Source organism: Alligator sinensis, unplaced genomic scaffold, assembly GCF_000455745.1.
Source record: "Alligator sinensis unplaced genomic scaffold, ASM45574v1 scaffold135_2, whole genome shotgun sequence".
In the NCBI taxonomy this organism is placed as follows: Eukaryota; Metazoa; Chordata; order Crocodylia; family Alligatoridae; genus Alligator; species Alligator sinensis.
The window spans coordinates 1,055,409-1,068,095 of record NW_005842067.1 but is presented as its reverse complement, the minus strand read 5'-3'; the positions used below and the strand labels follow the sequence as shown (position 1 = coordinate 1,068,095).

Genomic DNA, 12,687 nt, shown 5'->3' with positions numbered 1-12,687 from the left:
GGGGGGGGGGGGGGGGCACCAGCGCTCCCCCTGCTCCCGCTGCCCATCGCCTAAGCCAAGAGCAGTCGCTCTCGGGGGGGCACCAGTGCTCTCAGGGGGTGCACGTGCACCCTCTAGACGTCGCCTATGAGCCTGGTAACCACTATTCATCCTCTGGGAAAAGAAAAAACCTTTGGTTCATGCCAACTAAATATGTTTTTGCATACGTAACAAACTCTCCTGGCTTTCAAAATTCAAGCAAGCTCACACCTAGTCAAGGTTACTGTATGACTTGCACTGCATTAAGAAGACATAATTATCATGTAAGTGTACTACTTTGGACTCTGACAGCTCTGAGTCTCTCTGGGTACATCTACACATGAAATTAGCACAACTGAATAAACTCCAGTGCAGTTTGTGCCGGAGTTTATTGCTCCTGAGTGAAGCGCTTACACATGCACCCGGGACTGCCTCACATTGAGCCGAGGTGCTACAGCCCCAGCTGGCTAGGGACCCTGGGGGTTAGCCTGCCAGCTGGCAGCTGTTCTGCCCTAGCTCAACATGCTATGGAGGGGATGGCTGGGGCACAAGGTAGGGCTAGGTGACAGGCAGCCCCTGCACTTGAGCACCCTTGTGCCCCAACCAGCCCCAGTCACCAGTTACATGCGTGCTGTGGTGCACTAAATAACTCCATCGTAGGACAGTATTTGTGTCTGGCAGTACTATCCTATGGCAGAGTTAATTAATTTACTCCGGCCTAATATTGCCACACGTGTAAACAGTGACACTTTACTGTGGAGCTAATTAGTCAACTGCAGTAAAGCACACATGTAGATGCCCCTCTTTGACTTTCAAACATAGGTTGGTGCACATATACTGACATTCAGCCAGTCTTTGGCTTACATCTGGTAGGTCCACACTGTCAAAGCTCTGATCCAGGGCTGAACTTGAACAAATAATCATGTAGTCAAGGGGCTGGCTTTAATATAGGAACTTTGGTTTAATTCTCAGTTCTGCCAGACTTCTGTTCCATTTAAACTCTATGTGATAGCTCCTCTTTTGTGAAAGGTGCATCCAGCTTCTTCCTTTCTCCCTCTTGTCTATTTTGATTGTATATTCTTTGTGGCCAGGATTGTCTTTTACTATGTGCCCGCATAGTGCCTATCAAATGCAGTCCCAGTTGTGCTTGGCACTTCAAGGTGATATTGTAATACAAGTAAGAAATAACTTGGGAGTGTTTTTGGTTTACATCCATCTCTAGACCCCACCTTTCTCCATTCTTCCTCACTACCCCTTTGATTTCTAGTCCCCAACTTAGAAAAAGATACAAGTTTTTTTATATTAGCTCCTGTAATTCCTTCTGCTGTGGAATTCTGTAGTGAGTGATGACTCAAAGATGACTATAATGTAACCATCAAAACCACTGGTATCCCTGAAATGCAGCCATTGCTGGGGTGGAACGATACAGCTGTTGAAACAGCATATAGCTGTTGAGAAGACTAAATGAAGGCTGTGCTAGCCAGCTGGATCTGCACGAGTTGGAGTATAATTATCCATATTTGGACTTTAACCAAGATACAGCTTCAGCTAACACCCTCACTTTTATGAAAAGTGCTCTGGGATCTTTAATGACTATCCATGGTCAGGACCTCAAGGTTATGTCTCATAAGCATTGCTGTGAGGTTGCTGTGAGGCTATTGTATGTAATACGAAGGCTGGCCTACAACTCTTTCCAACACCCACACTCATGATGGATAACATGCCATATACTGTGAACGGAGTTGGAAGAAAACAACTCTCTTGTGATAGTTTCGTTTCCTGCTCAATAGAAATAATACTGCAGTATCAGTTTCTGTAATATGCATGAGTTCCCATCATTTTGTCCACATAAATGACTTCCTCCCCTTGATTCATGCATGCTTCATAAAGTAACCGTATCGAAATTCAGGGACAGTGCTGCAACTGGATCCCCTGCTGTGTGGAGCTCTTTCATGGGGTTGAGAGCTACACTTAAGCTACTTCTCATGGGTAGACACCGAGGCTTTCACCTCCCAGCACCAGAGTTCACAGTTCTGTGTTTCTTCTGCAACAGCTGATGTCATTGCTGACACCTAAACCTGAGTGGGAAGCTGGACGAGGTGTTAGTGACCTCAGCTGCTGTTATATAGCAAAACATGACCCTCTGAACTCGAGGCTTGGCAGGCCTGGTGTGCATGGGAGGATCTCAGTAGTTCTGCTTTAAAGGGACTGTATCTGAGTCACAGCTGACCACGTCTATTCTGTTAATCAAAAGGAAACGTAATTCCCTTTGCCTTTAAAGAGATACCTACACTTCACCTTTGGATGTGGAGGTTTTTAAAACGTTGCAAAAGATTCCCCTTCCACTCCTGTCCAGTCCAGTTAGATCAAAAACATGTTTGTTTAGGAGGCCTGTCACTCAAGGACACTGGGGTAATGTGACTTCTCACAAGGCCCCATGCTCTGCACTCAGGAGGGGTGATTTATTTTAGCCCAGAAGGGACTCCTAACATGATTTAACAGTCTGCCAATTTGTAACCAAAGCCAGTCTTATAAGAGTAGTATGCAGAGCACTGGAAATAAAGCATCATGGTGGCTTCTCCTTGTGTCTTTCCAGTATTGCACGGGATGTGATACATGTGGCCAAGATGTTGGTGCAGAGTGAAACTTGTCCCGGTGAAACTTGTCACATCTATAGCCCTACAAGAAAGCAACTGGCACAAAATTTCACTGACTCCTTTCTCCAGCAAAGTTATCCAGCCTAACCTGTGCGTGGATCTAAACCAGGGAGCTGCATAGCTCAAATCTAGCATGGGCTAGATAAGGGACTAAAATGTATGTCCAAATCATCCAAATGCCTGGAGGGTCAGATCCATAAAGTGGTAAGTTGATGAAGCTCTAATTAGCAGCTGAGTGGAGAATGTCAGTGCAAGTAGAACGGGCAGGGACTCCAACACTTCCAGTCGCACTGGAAATGCCAGCAAAGGAGCACTCTCTTGGCCTTTCTGTTCCAGACCTGTACAATACCCACTGCTGCAGAAGCACTAAGCAAGTGAAAAATAACTTTTAATAAATGTTACTAAAACTATTTCAACCCTCCAAAAATCTTCAATTTGAAGATTTTGTGAAGGTTTCCAGTTGATTCACATAAAGTATGAATATTATTAAGCAGCTAAAATCCTGTCCTCGGTTAAATGCTTTGTAACTGGCATCCTGCAATACAAGCAGCCCAAAAAAGCAGTAGTGTTCTGCTGCACATAGGACTTCACAAGTTTGGTCAAATTCAGGCACATACGTGCTTGCAGATAAAAACTGACTTAGAAGTAGCATTAAGAAGTCATATAGCACCTACAAATGAATAATGGCTATGCTTTCAGCACTCCTAGCAGCCTGGCTACAGACATCACGGGATAGGATGGTTACAGCTTGGATTACTATATGAGTTAAAACTAACAGTCTCTTGGAAAGATGGAAGTGTGAGCAATTCATTTGCACCAGATTCCATATGGTTGCAAATGGCACGAACTGAAACCAGTCCATCAGACAGCCAGCCCTGATCCCCAGCCAAGAGAGGAATTAGAGCGGACTTGTGTCAACCTACAGCTGACAATTATTACTACTTATTGCTTCCTAACTGAAGTTATAACTTGGAGCTTAATCTAGACAGTAAACTCTTCTGCTCAGGAAAAAGTCTATAGAACAGCAAATTTTAACATTTTAGGGTACGTAAAGAAGTGCTCTGTGTACATTTTACAGTGCTATAATTTAGACCACTTTTTATGGCACTATGAAGTTACAGCACTCTTAAACATGACAGAAGTGCAGTGTTTGGTGGGGGGAACTCTGAGCCTCCCTACACTTTCCAGGCTAGGAGGCAGGGGATGCTTTGCAGCCTCCTGAGGCTGCAGGAGACCGCAGACAGCAGCAGACCGGTGGAGAAGGTGGAGCTGGACACAGAGCTGGGGCACAGAGAGGGAAAGGGGGGTCAGTAGTGGGGAAGAGGTACCATTCCAGCCCCGGATCCCCCAGGCAGTGCCCAGGTGCCGGACGCTGTGCAAGGCTCCCAGCCATGGCTGCTCTGGGGCTCCATGGTCTGTGGGGGTTTGATGAATTTTCCTCCCACACACTTGCCGAGCCCCCACGCTTCTCTGACTCATCCAGGACTGCAGAGACCTTCCCAACTGTGCCATACCAAGAGGGAGCAGGTCCCCAGCCATGCAGGATGGCATGGAGCCAGTGCCAATGCTCCCCTCCAATCTGGGCTACACAGAGCTGAACCAACCTCTTTTCCCCCAGTGCTGCCCAGCCCAGAGCCTGCCCTGGCTGCAAGCCCTGCTGGTCACCTACGTGGCTTCTGGGGTGACAAGAGCTCCACAGGGCCTGGGGGCCCCCAGCACAGAGCCAGCCCCTCTGGCTGCAGAGCGAGCCAGGCTTCTGGGAGCTGGGATACAACTTTCCCCTTGCCCCCAATCCTGTCTGGCCCAATTGCTGCCATCTGAGTCAGCTGGCAGGAGCAGGGTGGGTTGTTGGCTTTTGCAGGCTTGGCTAGTGCTCCAGGTAGCTATGGTGGTGCCAGGGAGCACTAACCAAGCTTGCAAAGCCCATGGGATACTGGTGGAATTGCCAGAAATTTGACTGGCACATAGAAGTTATTTAAAATGCTGTAGGTTGCTAAGGTGCTGTAAAACAGTGCTTCAGATTTAATACCTCACATGTAACAAGGGTTAATTTAAAGTGCTGTAGCCATTTTTAAAGTGCTGTAAAGCCATGCGCTACTGTTAAGTCACAGCAATAAAGCACTTTAAATGGCAAAAAAGCAACTTCTCAGTTGTAGCTCCTGTTGCATCACTGATAACCAGCAAGCAAGTTTGGAGCGAGGGGGCATCAGCCAGGCAAACTTGACTCTCTGATTTCAGCACAAAGCTGGGTGCTGTGCTTTGTCTGAGAGAACAGCACAGCCTGTGCACGCATTACTACACTACAACAGAAATTATACCCCAGGGCATTTGGCACCAAACTCAAGTAAACAAAGTGGAGGCAGCCTGATTCTGAATACCAGAGGCTCCGATTAAATGCACACCGCTTCACACAGACAAATAGTATTAGCGATGGCTGACCTAACCCTCGCTCAAATTGCATTCAAAGGCAAATTCTGTTTATCCCTTCCCTTTCTTCGCAGTGGTCCCTTCACTCCTGTTTCAGTGTGGACCAATTTGCTCCTTCCCTTTTCTGAGGGAACTCATATGCTTAATGAAATCATAAATATCTCAGAGGGGAGCATGGTTTCTAGTCCCTGCAGTGAGAATATAGAACAAGTTATAATTGTGAAGGCTTTGAATCCCAGCAATGGGTACTGGCTAGCAACCTAGGTGGTAACATTACAGTAATGTGAATAAAAGAATAGAGTTGGAAGCATAATGAGGACACTGGAAAGTGGGTGAGAGACCTAGGAGGACTTGTTCCACCATCTCTCTTGCACTTTACAAGAACTTTGCAAGCCTCCCTGTCTGTATTATTCAGTCAGTTAAAAGCCCAATTCAAGAAACCGAGGAAGGGCAGGCTCAGCTCTCAGCACCTCGGCTTCCTTCATCAGAGGACCCAGAAGCAGGAAGAGTACACAGCTGATAGGGAATGAAATGGAAGGAACTGAAGCCAGCTGCATAACGAACTGCTTCATTCGGGAGGAAGATCAAGGGCTCAGGAGTGGGAGGAAGGCCAGAGTCCATTTGGGGAGGCTGGGAAGGAGAGTCTGTCCCATGGGCTGGGGTGGGGCTATGAAAGAAGGTCTGTCCAGCAGGCTGCCTTAGTTCTGTGTTGGCTGGAGGTTTTGGTGGATCAAAATTTCATTTAGATTTAATCTGCCCCACAAACGCAGTGTGCATCCTGAATGGCTGGATCAGTTACTTGTGCGCCTGGAGGAAATGGAACTAGTCCAAATATTACAGGGAAAACAATTAAACATTGTGCTGCCTTATCATCACCAAGTGGAGTCTTGCCCTTTGAAACCAATTAAACTTTAGACCTCTGTTTGCGCAAATCTTTCCATAAAACCTGTGTACTCTCATATGTTATGAGGCTTCCACCCACACTTGCCAAGACGCTCCGATGGAGCCTAGTCATCATTACAAGGTCTTTCATTGGCCTTAGGATACTAGGGATGGCCGATGAGATGGTTGGGTAGGAGACTTCACATTCCAAATTTTACTAAATTTTGCAACTAAACAGACGTGCACAGGGAAATCTTTGTACCTCCCTGCTGGAGGAAGAGGAGGTCCCAGAGCTCGAGCTGGAGCGCTGTGTGAAATTGCTATCAGAGGAAATAAGTGTTTCAAGGGACAGGTGTCAAGATAAGCCTGGGGCCTTTTAGCAAATGGTGTGGCCTTCTGGTGGTGTGTGCTTACATAGGGTGGTCTGTGTTGCTAACTTTAAAGTATTGCTTGGGTGTTGATAGCACTGTAGTCAAGGCAGCCCAGAGCACACTGTGAAGCTGCAAAACTCTCTCAAGAAGCTGGATGAATACTTGAGTAGTCAGTGCTGAGCTCTGTACTACTAAGGATACATTTCTGCTGTTGCTGCAGTGACTTGTGGCCTGGGCTGGTGAAATGCAGAAGTAAATCTAGTTTTTCTCCCTTCTCCAGGCTTCCATCTTTCCATCTTGTCCCATTCTACCCAGTCTCATTGCTATTCTGGTCTTCCCATTCCTGCCTTACCTATTCTCTCTGTTCCTCATGACCCTTTCATAGCTGCCCTTTTCTCTTCTGTCCACCCATGTCATGTCCTTTCTCTGTTTTCTGCTGCGATGTCTCCACCTGTGGCCTTCAGCAACTATTCCATGTTGTCTATGCCCACCCCAGACTTGCTTCCTTCCACCTCCATTCTAGAATGCAGAGCAGTACAGTAGAAAATCCACCTGTGTTATTCATTTCCTTGGGCCTTAGTTGTGGCTTACTACGGCCCTACTGCACAGGTGAGCCTCTATAGCTCTGTCCCCACAATACACCTGCTGGCTATAAATGTAACCCCTGCACTCTCTGGAGTGTAGTGACTGCTGCCTGGCAGCCTGCTCTGCAGCACAAGCTACTCTGAAGTGGGCAGAAAGAAGCAGCCAGCACAGTCTGCGCATGTCTAAAGGGACAGCCTTTTGCTTAAGGTTAGTGGCTGAAGCATCAGGGCCGAAAGGGAAGATAGCTGCACAGCATCTCTGCTCAGGTGTGAATTGCAGAAGTGCTTACGTGATTTAGAAGTCCAAATATCAGTGGTTTTCAGCCAGACAAGGTAATTTGGGTAAATGTGATATCTTTTATTAGACCAATTGAATAGTTGGAAAAAAGTTCTTTGCAAGCTTTTGGGCAGAGGCTGAAAACTGAGGTTTTCAGTAGAACTTGGCCTTCTAAATAGAGCTGGGTAGGAATTTTCCAATGAAGCATTTTTTTTTCAAAACTAAGATGTATTGCAGAGACACTCAATTTAAACACTTCTCTTGCTTTGCAGCTGGAAGACATGTCTCCTTTTGATTTTTTTGTTTAAATAGAGGTTTAGGGTTTTTTTATTAAAAACGTAAGTTGCTTTGCAGTAAAAACATTGTAATTAAAAAACCTAAAAATATGACTGAAATATTTTAATTTTAACTGTATTTTTCAGATCTTCAATTACAAAAATGTTCCAGATTTTGCTTTCTTATCCCAAATACAATGGGAACATTTCTCCAAACCTCAAAAATGTTCCTGTGTTGGGAAAACCATTTCCTTCCCATTTCCATTTCTAGCTGGCTTAAATGCTTTCAAAAATCCCACTATGAAGCTTCAATCTGGTCCTTATTATTGAACCAGGGTGGTGGGGAGTGACTTACTGGTATAAGCATCATATATGAAATACAGTGAGTCACAGGAGCCACTTGTAGACATCCTGACAAGATCAGCTTTCCTCCTCCTGGGCTACATAAACTCCCTTCCCTACAGCCTACTGTGCATGTGGCTTGCAGATGAGACCTAAGAAGCCAAGGACCTGCTTGCTCTATGTGGATTTTAAAAGTCCCCAGGCACTTTCTGAAAGGCTGCCGCAGCATTTTGGGCCAAAATTCCCCTCCTGCTCTGTAAAGCAGAGTACTGCCTGTGCCGTGCATGCCAGATGGCTACGTCCGTCTCTTCTGCGCAGGCTTTGGGAAGAAATGTACTGCAGAATGTAGAGCGAGGAGGAGGATGCTGTGGGCCTCACTCCCTGCCACTCCTCACGCCCAGCTGGAAAAGGTGGCTCTGGACGGTTGCAAATTGCATTATGTCTGAGATCCCTCATCACAGCATCTCCTGTTGTTATGTCCCTCCCCGTCCACCTCCTCCCCATTCCCCCTTTCACACCCCTAGCCTCTGGCCTTGCCTCTCAAGTCGGAGGACAAGCGCTTACCTACAGATCGGGGCTGCAGAAGAGGTGCGGCCAGCAGTGCAGGGGATCAGGCAGGAAAATCCGCTGCTGCTGCAGTGGGAGCAGTGAAAGGGTGTTGTGTGGTTTCAGCCCTGGCTGCCGCTCTCCCTCTGGGCTCTCCTACTCCCTCTCTGTTGCTGCAGGTCTGTCTGAGGGGAGGTGACGAGCTGTGACATGCACCTCGGGTTGCTGAAATCATTCCAGACAGGCGCTAGCTGGGAAGCCACAATGCTCTGTACGAGTTGGAGGCAGGTTGGGTTGTAGCAGAGCCCCAGCTCCTCTCAGCCTCAGGGCCTGGTTTTATTAATAGAAAGTGGTAACCGTTCTCTGCCCCCTAATGCCACAAGCCGACACAGAGCTTAAAAATAAACACAAGATGATCACTTGCCAGACAGCAGGGACCACGAAACGGGAGCGGGCGGCTAGTTTGATCTTCAGGCAAAGCCACCGGCAGTCAATCAGTGCTGCAGCAGGACGTGAGCAAATCACATTCAAATGGTTTTGTTTTGGGCAGAAGGTGAAAATGGATGGACCACTGGACTGAGCCTAGCAGGCTGGGGTTTATTTTGAGACTGCCATTGCCAAGGAAACGGTGGATTGTGGTGAGATGGGATCAGAGAAGCTGCTGGAGGAATAGGAGTGTTTCTTTTATTTTCCCTCCCCCACTCATGGCTCTAGGACATTTTTTTAACGTCTGTGTAACAGGGTGACGTTTCTAACCGGGGTCAAATTCCAGATTCATTTATCTATGTGCCTGCATCCGGACAGCCCCTTTGGGGTAGAATAAGCCTGGATAACCAGTCCCTTACACTGAGGCTGAATGAGAAGCTAGACTGCAAAGGTATGCATTCACCAAGTGTGTTTGCCTTAGGTGGGGTTGTATTCCCTGCTTCAAGTCGCTAAAGTGTCAGAAAATGAGAGGGGATTCTAGCCAAGAAAATAAGGAGGTGATGGAGACTGGTCACTCCAAAGTTAATAATGCTACCTATGAATTAGGGATAGGTCAAGAGAGTTGAAACTTGGAGAAGTATCCAGGAATTCAGGTGCTTCCCTGCGTTTTGCTGCCCAACAAATTTAGTTGGAAATCCCAAAGGGCAGGCTTCCTCATCAGAGCTGTAGTATGTCAGGTCCCAGCAGAAGCTGGGAATAAGCTGTCTTCGCTAAGGCCAAAAAGACGTGCTAACACGCATAACGCACTCTAGTATAGACATGGCAAGCTGTAGTTTTAACAGGTTTTGGCTGACATAGGTGTTTCAGCTAGCTAACAAGTGATGGATTTATAGTTTTGTCTCATTTATGCCAGGATTTTAACGTGTTGGTTAAAAAGTGTTAGGACATTTTAAACAAGTATTAACTTTTATTTCTAGTATAAATATGGCCTGTGTATTTGGAAAGCCAATCCTAGGTGGAAATAAATTGAGGCTTTGTTTCTAGGCGGTTTTAGTTAAACAGCAGCTAATTCAAAATGTTAAAAATTACGTTAGTGCCCAGTGTAAACAGTGCTTAGCGCACAGAAAACTGGATTACTCAAACCCTAGGCCTCACTAGCAAATGGAAATTCACATTTTTCTTACTCTAGGCAGGGCTTCACAGGGCTTCGTTGCTTCTCATTTCAACCAAAAATTGGAAATGAAAAAAAAAAAAAGGCTAGGGAAAGCTCTCAAACCTCCAGCAAAAAATTGGAGTTGATTTTGGTTTTCAAACTGGCTCCAGGATTGGAAAGTCCCTCCATTTAATTATCTGAAGGAGTGTTAATCTCTCCCTTAACCTCCAGGGCCTGGTTCATGATTTCTCAGGATTTAAAAACTGCTTTCCCTGCCCTGGCACCTGTTCATCTGTCCAGCTAGCTCTTAACTTCATCTTACATGGGTTATAAGTGGCCAGCACAGGAATTTACTCAGTTTATGCAAAGGATGCGGAGTCCTTCACTTTGAACTAGAGACAAATACTCGAATCTTCTTAATTTTTATTCAGTTCTTATTATACCTCTGGGCTCTACTGGGAGTTTTAGCAGACCGTTTTGTCTTTGGGATTTTGGTAGGTTAACATTTGTTTTGTCGCAAAGCATTCTGCATATATTAGGAATTCTGTACATGGTAGTCAAGTATCGTTTTCCTGGTCCCTGAAATCCTATTGCCTCTGGGAAGGAGCACAAAAACTAATTTACCATCATGGGACAGTAGAGGAGAGAAAGATATTCACCAGCATGATGCCCTGAGCAGCCTGTGTACAGTCCACTGGGGCACAAAGTAAGTTCAGAAATAACTTGTCTAAAGCTTGGGATAATCATTTCACAAGAAATGATTCCCTCCCTTTCACTATTGCCTTCCTGCTATCTATCTGGACACATTATAAGGTGCATGTGTGTGTGCCTAAGAATTTGACATTTCACATTGTTCCCTTTAGCCTTCCCCATTCAGGCTTTGCCCTGGGCCCGGTGGATGAGTGCTTTGTCCCTCCTTGGTGCTTCTTTCTGCTGTCAGCTTCAGTAATAAACTTTTCCTTCCTCCTGCTTCATGTATCATACTGACACGCTCATACACAAATACTTCTCAGCGCTCCAGAAATACTTAATGCCCATGGTTTTTTTATTGGACTTTTTGGAAATGCTGTAAATACTTAACTACAGAATCACTTTCTCTCCCTGAAGGAAGTAGTTAATAGGACTGCTTTCTCCCTTACTCGCTCACACACACACAACATAATCCTCTCCCCCAGCTTTCCTGTTTCCCACAAATAGATCAAGAAGCAACAAGCAATGGCAGAGACTAGTTAGTCTAAAGTACATTTTCTGTAGGGCTCTTTACAATAAGACATATGGGGTCCCCCACCTAATGGGATTTGGTTTCATATACTCCTTAGAGCTATAATGTTCACATGGCTCAGCAAGTGTAATTCAGTCAGATACAACCTGGAAACAGAGCTGAAAGGGAGAAATCCCTCTTCTCCTTCTCTGTCTTAAAATCCCATTCTCTTACTGCAGTGGAGTAAGCCTGTCTCAGAACTTGAAGCAAAAGGATTGAAGAAGCCCTAATTGTTCCCACTGCAATACACACCCAAGCGAGCCTGCAAGCTTTGCTGAGCGGTTATTAGCCACAAACACACATTGCAGCTCATTTGGGAGGTGGAGAAGCAAATGTAAAAGCCACCATGAACCTTCCCTGCTGTGCCAAGGCACAACATCTCATAGCAAACTCCAGTAGAGAATCCCTCCCAGCAAGCGCCTTGTAGCACTCACCTTGCTGGCTCTGAGCTTATTTCAGGCTGGCTTCTCCTCGGATCTGTGCACGCTGCCGAAAAGTCAGTAGGAACAGCAGTGCTGGAGCGGCAGGAGGAAGGGAGTTTCTTCAGACCAAGGGAGTTTGCCTAAAGCAGGCCAAGCTGGTGACCTGCCGATGGGGAGGTCAGGCGTGTTGGAATTGTGCTCTTTGTCCTTTGCTGAAGACCAGGAGGTTCCTAAAAGGGAAAACACATAGATTAGCTCTCAGAAAGGGCTCCATAGAAAAAGAGTATCACCTAGACCACTGTTACATTTGGGTCTCTGGTGGGTCCCATTCAGAACTGTAATCCATTACCAAGGCTTTGCAGGATGAGATGGGAACCTGAGGCAGAGAGGCCCCGGAAAGCTCAGGTCGTCGTACTGGCACTTACATAGGACACACTAAGGAAATAAAGACAATCATTTGCTTTACTGTTTTTTTCCTCTCACATGACTTCCATTTGGACTTGGCACAAAAGCTGTTTTGGGGCTAGACTCAGACCCAGGTAAAAGGAGAGGGATCTCATCCAGTCTGCCTCCCCCATGTGTTTGGAAGGCTGTAGGGAGCTCTGAAGGTCTACCTTCCTAATAGGATTAAAAGGCTTTCTTAGGTGTGGTGTTCTTGCTGATTCCTCCCCATTGTCTGCTATAACTCTGTTGCAGCAAATGCATTTCTCTTACCAAACAGCTTCACTGTGATCAGGGAGTGCTTGCAAGGAACACAACTGCAAATTCTCAAGTTGCTCTGAACTCGTGGGTCTAAGCGTCACTGCATACCTGTCTGCTAGCAATCTAGTTCCCTGTGCATTCTCTTCCTACAGCCTCTAGTGCGGGGCTATCAGGTTCAGGTAAAGACTGACTCAGTTCTCATCAACATTATTAGACTGTTTTTGAAACTAGTTTCACCCAAAGAAATACAGTCTGGAAGAATGGATAGGCTGAGGGAGGGTACAATCATGCTAGCTCATTGCAGCAGCCTTAAGAATGGATGTCAGAGGCTTGATCCTGCGAAG

General features: G+C 46.1%; 1 protein-coding gene across 21 annotated transcripts in view; it reads right to left on the bottom strand.

The window, feature by feature from the left end:
- The window catches only part of FGF1 (fibroblast growth factor 1), a 51,509-nt gene extending 39,385 nt beyond the window's left edge, over positions 1–12,124 (bottom strand). For 10 of the 21 annotated variants that reach the window (XR_003094021.1, XM_025204052.1, XM_006023541.3 and 7 more), the window contains exons 1-3: positions 11,991–12,124; positions 11,654–11,871; positions 8,398–8,709 (exon numbers count right to left, since the gene is read on the bottom strand). The gene's annotated coding sequence lies outside the window, so the exon portion shown is untranslated. The remainder of the gene's footprint in view (positions 1–8,397; positions 8,710–11,653; positions 11,872–11,990) is intronic. The other 11 variants (XM_025204054.1, XM_025204059.1, XM_025204060.1 and 8 more) reach the window with 3 other exon arrangements.
- Positions 12,125–12,687: the final 563 nt, after the last annotated feature.